The sequence below is a fragment of the Chelonia mydas genome, chromosome 9 (genome assembly GCF_015237465.2).
Source record: "Chelonia mydas isolate rCheMyd1 chromosome 9, rCheMyd1.pri.v2, whole genome shotgun sequence".
Lineage (NCBI taxonomy): Eukaryota > Metazoa > Chordata > Testudines > Cheloniidae > Chelonia > Chelonia mydas.
Genome location: NC_057855.1, coordinates 90,099,591 through 90,109,120, shown reverse-complemented (window position 1 = coordinate 90,109,120; position 9,530 = coordinate 90,099,591). Strand labels below are relative to the sequence as shown.

Genomic DNA, 9,530 nt, shown 5'->3' with positions numbered 1-9,530 from the left:
GATTTTGACTTTGTGTGCCTTACAGCAACTTGGAAAGGAGGGGAACGTGGTCTGGTGTTTAGAACACAGGGCTGGAGACTTGGGTTCTATTTCTGGCTCTGCAACTGATCTGATGTGTGGCTTTGAACAAGCCAGCTAATGCCTGTGCCTCAGTTTCCCCATATGTAAAATGGCGATGATGATTCCTTACATCGTAGAGCACTGAGGATGGAGCAATTAAATGGAATTATACTTATAGCTGTGCCTTTCTAGGCTCAGTGAATCCTACTCTCTTACATCCTACCTGAGCCAGACCTTTGAACTAGAATCCACAACAAACACAGTCATTACCCCGGGAGTTCTGACCCTGGACTAAGCCATAAGGTGACATAAGTCTATTAGACAATTGTAGATTCAGTATCTGGGACAAAACGCAGAACAGAAGTGCAACCACTGCAAAATGAAACTTGCCACAACATCCCAGTCTAAGAATTTCAAGGCCAAAGTGCTGCTGTGTAAAAAACAAAAACAAAAACAAAACAAAAAAAACAAAACAGGAATACACCTGGAGGTATGTAAACCAATGAATAAAGGACATGTCAGCTGAATTTGGGGCCTGATCTTACTAGAACATGGAATATCCACTGAATCCAACCCCCCTTGTGCACAAATACTTCCCATTACTTGGTATATGGAAGCGTGTCCTACCTGAAGTACAGTATCAATATTTCATGTAGAGCTTTGATATAGTTTCATTATCTGGAGTAGCATAAGGGATAATTTGCCCCTTGATGATAGAGAATGGGGAGAGGGTATTTTAATACGACAATTTAATGTTAAACACTAAGGCCAGAAATTTCAGTTCCCTTAAGCCTGTATCCTGCTAGGTCCGTAGGATGGAGCATAATATTTTGCCTACAGATGTTAAAAGTATTGTTTAGGCACCTAGTTTAAAAAAAGGTGTATTGAAAGAAACCACCTGAGACTAGCAGACTGTATGCCAAATTTCATTTCATCACATGTGTAATCATCAGAAACACGTTAAGGTGTCCAGTCAAACCAGTTCATAAATTCCCTCAATTACATTTGCTGGAATTAGTTGCTCCAGAGACCTCGTTGGGCCTTGTTCTGATCTGACTTAAATCTAGTTTTATACTAGTGTGTGCAACTGCACTTGCTGATTTACACCTGATTTAGAATCAAGCCTATTTTATTTTATGTTGGTGAATATTAGTGGTAGTAATTAAATGTTGAGCTATAGGATTCCTGTTATGACACAGCTAGTAATTGTGCGTAACAAGCCATGAGCATGCATACGTATTTATAGATTAAATCCTACTATGAGCATAGAAAAAGAGGTAGACAGAGGGCTTGCTTCTCTTTTCACAGCAGTGTAAAAGATAACGCCACTGGCATCAATAGTTACACTAATATAAATCTGGTGTGGGTAAGAGGAGAATTGGGCCCCATACAGATATAGTTCTGTCGGCTAGAAATGGACTATTACAAGTTGTATTAATGGCAACAGAAAACAGAAGGGAGAAGTGATTTAATGATACAAAGATAATTACATAAAAACAACACATCTTAAATTGATTGCTATGGTAGTTGCTGCACAGATACTATTAATCAGATCAGCAATAATAAATTTGTCTGAATAAAAATAACTAATTCAGCTGGCATACGGTTATGAAGTTAGATGGGGACAGCATGTAGAAACGGCTACCTGCTTACGAAGGTAATGTGGGAATTACTGAGGTCTGTGTTATGCAGAAGGTCCAACTATGTGATCAGACCAGTTCCTTCTGATCTTAAAATCTATGAATATTCCTTTAAACTATCCTGTATGTGAGGTGGATACTTTCTGAACTGGTGGGGTTTTCTGCTTACCAAAAAAAAATAAAAATAAAAATGTAGAATTCAGAAGAGTTGCTTAAATTTGTACCATTCCAGGCTTTTTAGGGCGTAGTTCAGTTCCAGGTATCTAAGATTACGTCTACACTACAAGCGAGGGGAGTGGTTCCCCTGCTTGTGTACATGTACTTGTGCTAGTTCTCATTGAGCACTACTGTAATACAAATAATGTCTGTATTTATTGTTCATTTTTTCTTGGAAGCGAAAATGTAATTTTTTTCTCATCAAGCTGATTGCTGATAACATGGGGAATAAATCCAGCTGTTAAACAAGTTTAGACCAAAAACTTTAAGAAACTTATGTTTACTGTGCAGTGGAGGGAACACTCTCAGTAAATAGGCAAAAAGGCGTACAACGTCTACAAAGCTGTATGTGACCAAAGCTTGCCCTGAAAGCTCTCTGGTCATGTTATATACATGGTCAGTCAAACAATACAGGAGCTACATAATTACTCAGATCAGTAGCCCCATTGAATTCATTTGGGACTCAGGATTTAGCCCATTGTCTCCCTGCAACTGGGTGACTTGCAGCATCCAGCATGCTGCTTGGAAAATATCTTTGGAAGAACTTCCACAATACCTACAGACCTCAGTGGCAGTCGTAGCTGTGCCTCTCAGGATCTGGTCTAGAGAATTTAAAATAATAAATAGCATGAAGTAAGTATCCTAAGTTTGCTACGAGACAGGTATGAAGCTGATCTGCTCCCTGCAGGAATAATTATCCCCCTCCAAGCACATTTCTCCCTGACTCCCATTGAAAATGACTTTCATTCTCCCTCAACTCATTCCTGCCCGTTACTGTCTTGTCTGGAGGCTGCTAAGGTCGCTGTGGTAGTGACTGTCTCCTCATGATAAACATTGCCTACCCCAAAGGAGCCAGGGTTGGAAATGTTACGACGAAACTTAGTTTCGTTGAAAAATGCCGATTCACTGAAACGAAATGTTTTTGCCACATCTGTTATGGAGTTGACGAAACTGGTTGAAACACCGTGTCCAACGGGCCACAGCTCTGCAGCATAGCACCTGTGAGCCCAGGTTCTTGGGGCTGCTACGCCAGCTGCTTTGCAGCAGTGATCCTGCCAGCCCCAGCAAAACCCAGGTGGAGCTTGGTCTCTTGGAGCGGCAAGGCTCCTTGCTCCAGGGAAGAGTCTAGGCCCCTGGGGAAGACAGAGCAAACAACAGATTTAAATCCTTCTGTTGTGCTCAGGCACCCTGGTGATGAATTTCATATAAGAACCTAAAGAGAAACAAAAAGTACATACTGTATCTCATTAAAAACAGAGGGCGAAGTCCTGGCCCAGTTGAAGTATATGGCAAAACTCCCGTTGACTTCAAGAGGGCCAAGGTTTCATCAAGAGCAGTGAAAGAGCCTCTGCTGGCCTTGTTTTCCCTGCTCTGCTCTGCCATTCAGCCTCAGCCCTGGGCTTTTCTTCAGCATAGACTGGCGCTGGTGCCAAACTGTGTGTTGATTTTGTGGGGACAAATATCTACAGCAGACTAGAATAAGAGGTGATTAATTAAATCCGCAGTGGGTCAAATGGGGAAAAAAGAGTTAAACTTTGTTAACATGGCTGAAAGGATAATGCACCAACACTGCTTTAACGCCCACATGGTCTTACTGCACATTTCGTATTTTTATGTTCTAGAAGGCTGTCTTTCTTGCTTTCTTTTACTTAATACTCCTTTATTTAATGGACCATTAACAAATTCTTTCTATTTTATCTTTTTCTGAGCTGGCCACAGCTAATCTTTCAAAAATAAAACAGAACACCCCCTCCCCCAACGCTTCCCAAATCTTACTCATGGCACAACTTCAGCTCTGATTTCAGTGATTTATTATAGCTGTGTTGCTCACACCACTGTAATCAAAGGGTTGTCAGCATTTCCATTATAAACTTCTCATCCCAGGAGTCTATTAACTAGTCTGTAAAAAGTTTGCCTCGGGTGGAAACTGGGCAATTATGAAGAACCTTTGTATTTGTTGTAAGAGTGGAACACACTCAGAGTACGTAGTTTCTTGCTGCTTATGAAGTATGCTCTTAAGGCTGATCCAAAGCCCACTGAAATCCATGAAAAGACTCTCATTGACCTCAATGGGCTTTGAATCAGGCCTTCCTCTATTTAGTTAGCATAAGGTTTTGTGCTGCTACCCATCACGGCAGTATCCCCATGAAAGATTGGCAACAACAAGGTCTCTAGTGGATTTTACGGCGGCTCCAGCTCTTCTTCCTTTCAGAGTTGCAGAAAAAGCTCTGCTTGGAGTTGGGTATCTCTTTCCATTTTTGGCGTGGGGGATTGGAGGAAAAGAGGAATGGATGGTAGTGAGAATGTTGCCTTCGTGCTAAAAGGAAAGTGTTTTATACTGTGCCAAAATATCCCGTGCATCTTCAGTTGAAAATAGCAGCACAGAGTAAGGCACAGTAAGTAATTATTAGTAGAGATGAATCCAAACCTAAGTCCTGAGCCTGAATACCCTTAACTTTGCAATCTAACCTTAGATCTGGATTCAAATAACCCCTTCCTTTGGGTCTGCTGAGAGATTTAGGTGCTCAGTATCCTCAACCCTCTGTCCCCCTTAGCTCCAAATCACTATCATCTTATGGTAGGTGCACAGCACCTTCCAGGATTTGGCCTTTTATAACTGACCCAGCCAAAATCTCAGAATTAAGTGCACCTGAACACTGGAGGGTTTGAAAAGTCTGGTGGGCATCCTCTTTTGGTAAGGGTGTCTCTTTAAGCAATGCTTCTTGAATTGTGCAAATATTTTTTTAAAAGACATTCTCTTGTATTAGAGAGAAGTTTTGGGTGCTGAAGAATACAGGACTGGGTCTGTGAGGTCAAGTGGAGCTAATGTCCAATTGAGAGGATATTTGTGCACTTTAAATACTGAACTGAGACTAAGGAGAGCTGGACTCACCTCTGCTACAGACTTTGTTTGTGACCTTGCGCAAATCACTGAGGGACAGATTTTTAAGTCTTTTGATGCCTAATGCCCGTTTAAATCAATTGACTTAGGTACCTAAATACATCTAAAAATCTGGCATTTCATATCTCTGTGCCTCAACTCCCCATCTTTAAAATGGGAGTAATAGTACTCTTTATCTGTCGTCTCTTACATTTAAAGTTTGTTTGGGCAGGAAGGATTCTCATTATGTGTCTGTGCTGCTTAGCATCATGGGGCCCTGGTCTGGGTTGTACTTGGATTTGCAAGGAGGCTATGTCTGTTTGGGATTTGCCAAGATTTGCTGGGGCCCTTAGGTGCTAGTCTAATGCAAATAATAATAATTGTCAGTTTTCATTTTATAAGCGTCCTTTAATTTGTCTGGAGGTGTTTAGAAAAAAGCTTCGAATGTCTGTCTGAAGCTTCATGATCTCCTGTGAAGCTACTTAGATTAACTTTGTGTTTGGTGATGACATGCTACATTTGAAGGTTGAGTTAGGAATTTAAAAAAAAAATTCCTGTCTAAAAAGAACAACCTCTTCAGAGCAGAAAGTAATGTGAGCATTAATCAAAGCTTACAAGTCAAACTGATGCTGTCAGTTTCAATAAGAGGAAAGAAACGCTACAAAACATGAAAAGCCAGATCCTGCCCTGTGATGGGGTGTACCAGGCTCAGAGGCCCCCTGCTGGAGGCCTCAGGGTCCTACCACACCCTGTCCCAGAAAGGAGCAGTGATGATAAGTCCTCTAAGTGGCCTAGAGAGGCTGTTCAGGAGGCAGCCAACTGGGGAAAGGCTGCAGGGAGCAGCCAATCAGAAGATTGCAGACCATATAAAAGTAGCTGCAGTGCCAGAGTCAGGCAGTTGCTGTCTGGAGCTGGAGGCGCATTGATGGTGTTCCTGGCTGGCTGGAGGACGAAGTTACAGGACTGCAGACAGAGCAGTTGCTGATAGGGACTGGTGGAGCTGTTGGCTGTCTGCGGAACTGAGTACAAGACTTTAGCCCTATGGTAAAGGTGAAGCATTTATGTAGGTGCTGAGGCTGCAGCGAAGTGGCCCAGGGAACTGTAACAGCATAATGAAGAGTTGAGTTAAAGCAGTACGTGGCTGCTATTCCCTGGGCTGGTGCCCGGAGTAGTGGGCAGGCCCGGGTCCCCCCACCTCCCATTAGTCACTGGGGAAATGGCCTGATTATTGGACGGTATTGGACTTTGATACACCCCTGGAAGGGGAACTGAACTACTTAGTGACCCATCTGGAGAGCTGGGGCCAGAAGGGCCCAGCGAGGGCAAAACCATTGCCTCCAGGGAGGAAGCCCTGTGGGTATGGCTTGATACCAGGTCTGGTACTGTTTAAAGACTGCAGACTGAGATTTACCATTGAACTGTTTATCCTGGAAAGGGTTTTGTCCACAGACTGTGTGTGTGACTTGGCCGGAGGGCTGAGTCACCAAAACCACCTGAAAAACCACTGACAGGAGTCTCCCCACCTGGCCAGGGGGTGCTCACAGATGAGTGCCACCCATTACATGCCCACATTAGAGTCATTTTAGCTAATCAGTTCCATGGGAGCATGACTGGGCTCTGTGTGTGTGTCCCATTATTTCTGGCTAAAGCCTGCTCCCACTGAAGCCAGAGGCAACAATTCTATTGACTTCAATGAGAGCAGAAGTTGGCCCTTGCGCTGGATCAACAATAACATTGAGGTCTCAGAGCAGTGTTTGTTCAGTCAAAACTCCCACTGACATCATTTACCTGAGTAAAAACTGAGTGAGGACTTCAGGGTTTGGCTCTCTGCCAAACTCTTTGTTGCAAGGGACTACCAACATTCATCATCACTAGCGATATGTAGCTAACCACAAAGAGATAGTTTGGTCATCGGTGTCTGATCTTTCCACATTGGTATTTTCCTGAAGTATTCAGGTCATGCAGTGAAGGTTTCAGAAAGCAGAGATACCTCTCCCATTGACTATTTTAAACAGTACATTTGTAAAATGAAGTCTCAAATTTGAGGAATTCCTTTAACTCAGAGCCATTTATCTGTGTCCTGAGTCTGATGCTATGTGAGTAGCCAGTGGCAGATAGCAAGCCGTTTTTTGAAAACGGTGTGCTTCCTACAGCACGCTATTGCCTTCCAGTTGTTGCAGAGGCTCTGCAGTGTAACTCAAGGAGGAGTGTTACCGAGAGAAGTTACAAAACAGCCTTTCGGCACTGGATGGTGAGGGGCTTACCAAAGAAGAAACAATGAAACCATGCAGTCTTTCAGGGCATGCACTTATTCTCTGCAGTTTCCATTTGTAAAGCAAATTAAGTAACAAATATTGCTTGCTGAACAGTAACCTGCATCTCCGTTTCATAGAGAGAAGTTTAAAGGAGTCAGTGCAGACCTTTGGTCTCTAGTGATCTCTGGTTAGAGAGAAGTTTCAGCTGTATAATTTGTTTTTAAAATGCTTATTTTTGTCAGTTATTTACAGTGTTAAGTGACCACCAAGTTTGAGGTGTGTCTCTCCAGTTTGGCACTGATTTTAGCTCCACCAAAGGAATAATTCCATCATTTCCAATGCATTCAGCTACTATACGAATTGTGTACTTGTGGTGGGGATATACAGTTGTGGAGGCAATAAGTGCTCCAGGCTTATTGCTTAGATTTGCGTGACTGTACAATTTCCTGAACACACTTTCCTGGGAATGAGGGATATAAAAATTCAGAAGAACAAAGTGATTTCCTTTGCATGTTTGGAGTAGGCGAAGAACGTGCTTTGAGCATGCATCCAGACTGGCAAACTTGTAGATACACTAGATACACATGTAAGACATGGTATGGGGTGAATACAGTACAGTTATCTTCATCATCTATTTGATTGCAGCTTCAAGGCACTACTAAAGTCTGTGCTATTTTTATATTTCTCCTGTTCTAAGCCCTATCAAAGGCTCTTCTTCCATTTTCCCCTCAAACTCTTTCTCTCCCCCAGGGCCATCACTCTTCTAGCCACCATTCTTCCTTTTTGGACCCATCAACATGTGCCCTTCAATGTTTGCCAGAATATCTTTTGGGTGATGGAACACACATTCTCCCCCAGGGACATTATGTATTTCTTCTTGCTGTGTTCCCAGCCCCGTTAGCCTGGGAAAAGAGTGACTGGGACTGGAATTGGAGTCTGCTACAAAAAAAAGCCCTTGACTTGACTTGGCCATAGCTGTGTTAACACACAACCCCAAGTGTCTTGTTGGCATTATAGAATCCGCTGGCAAAAGTTCATTATTGTTTTAAAGCCTTTATTTTTAGTTTGATATGGAAAAATAATGCAAAGTTGGCTAAAACAGGGATTGTCTTCGAAGCTGAAAAGCAAATCCAAACAATTTTTTTATCGTATTTGGCTAAAAACGAAGTGCTTATCTATCACATAAAAATATTGACAAATGATGCTCCACAATGCTCCTGGCAGGATTGGTATTATTCCCATATGGCAGATAGGAATGAGATCCAGAGACTGTTGCTAGGCTGTAACAAAGCGGCCTATGGCGGGACACTACTGAGAGTATCAATTTAGGACAAATTGCATAGAGCAGGGCAGTCACAGCCCAGGGCTGGGGGTCCTTCACTACTAAGGCACACCAAACCAGCCAAGCAGCGAGGACTTCAGTTTTACCCCACTGCCTAACCAGAAGTCATACAAGCAATTCCCTTAGACACTCCAGTTTCCCGGTATCCCCACCAGCACCGCTCCTTATGGGGATGAATAGTCATGAAAACCAATACCCCAGTAAAAGTTAAAATTGGTTAAATGGACTCAAATACATACAACAATTGCAAAGTTCTTAGTTCAGGCTTGTTGGGATTACTGCTGATTCAAACTAATTAAGTCTCTGGAGTACAAACATCCCAGCTCGGATGGGTTGTTCAGTCCTTTATTCAGAGCTTTACTTTCAAGCACAGTTCCTCCAGAGGTCAGAAGCAGGATTGAAGACAAAATGGAGGGATTTCCAGGGCCTTTTATATCCTCTGCCATGTGGAAGGACCCCTTTGTTCTTACTGTGGAAAATCACAGCAGCAAGATGGAGTTTGGAGTCACATGGGCAAGTCACATGTCCATGCCTGACTCGGTTTGCAGGCAGCAGCCATTGCTCACATGCTACCTTGAACGTTTCCAGGAAGGCTCCTCAGATGTGGATTGGAGTCTCCCAAGATGCACTGTCAGTTAAGTGTTTCTTGATTGGGCACTTATTCAGAATAGTCCTTTCTCAAGAAGCTGACCAAATGCTTCACTGATGCTACTTAGAATCAAACACATTGAGATACAAGTGCATAGCCAATATTCATAACTTCAAATACAAAAATGAAACACACATACAGATCGCATAATCATAACCAGCAAATTACGACCTTTTCATAGACATTTCACTTAACCTCCTTTGTACAAGATTTGGTGCACCTATAGGACCTTGGTTTCAACAATGATCTATATGGTCACAGTTCACGTCAATAACGTCACATAGGGCTACGTCTAAGGCAATCATATGGCCTCCCACTTCTGTACTGCTTGAGCACCTCATGATCTGTAATGTGTTTATTCTCACAACACCCCCGTCCAGTAGGTTGTGCTATTATCCCCATTGTACGTGTGGGAACTGATGCACGCAGAAACTAAGCGACTTACCTAAAGTCAGGCAGGGACTCTGTTGCAGAGCAAGGAACAGAG

General features: G+C 42.8%; 1 long non-coding RNA gene across 1 annotated transcript in view; it reads left to right on the top strand.

The window, feature by feature from the left end:
- Window positions 1–5,777: 5,777 nt before the first annotated feature.
- Window positions 5,778–9,530, top strand: part of LOC119567096 — a 101,167-nt gene continuing 97,414 nt past the window's right edge. Inside the window, exon 1 of the long non-coding RNA XR_006283849.1 lies at window positions 5,778–5,847. This is a non-coding gene — a long non-coding RNA (uncharacterized LOC119567096). The remainder of the gene's footprint in view (window positions 5,848–9,530) is intronic.